Here is a 458-nt window from a genome sequence, read left to right as displayed (position 1 = left end):
GAGAAAGGTATTTAAACAAATTTATAAAAAAATAAACCAAAAGAAAAAAAAAGACAAAACGGAAAAAAAAAAAACAAAAAAAAAAAAAATAAAAAGGGGGGAAAAAATAAAAAAAAAAAATAGGAAACCCAGAAAAACAAAAAAAACCAAACGGGAGGCGATAAAGAAAAGAAAAAAAAAAACGAAAAAAAAAAAAACAAAAAAAAAGAGATGGAACAGAACAGAACGAAAAAAATCACACAAATAAATGAATAAATAAAAGTAGAAAGGGGAGGAAGCGAAAATCCCCAAAGAACGGAAGGCGAAGGAAAACACAAAACACAAGCTAAAAATATTATCCCATATGTGACAGAATTCACAAGAGAGGAAAGTACAGTGATATGCAAATTATGTCTGTCAAGGGAATTGTTAGAAGGAGATGAAACCGGATTTTTAGAGATGTCTTTGTGATGTGCCAA

The sequence above is a fragment of the Penaeus monodon genome, chromosome 34 (genome assembly GCF_015228065.2).
Source record: "Penaeus monodon isolate SGIC_2016 chromosome 34, NSTDA_Pmon_1, whole genome shotgun sequence".
Lineage (NCBI taxonomy): Eukaryota > Metazoa > Arthropoda > Malacostraca > Decapoda > Penaeidae > Penaeus > Penaeus monodon.
This window is presented reverse-complemented; position numbering follows the sequence as displayed.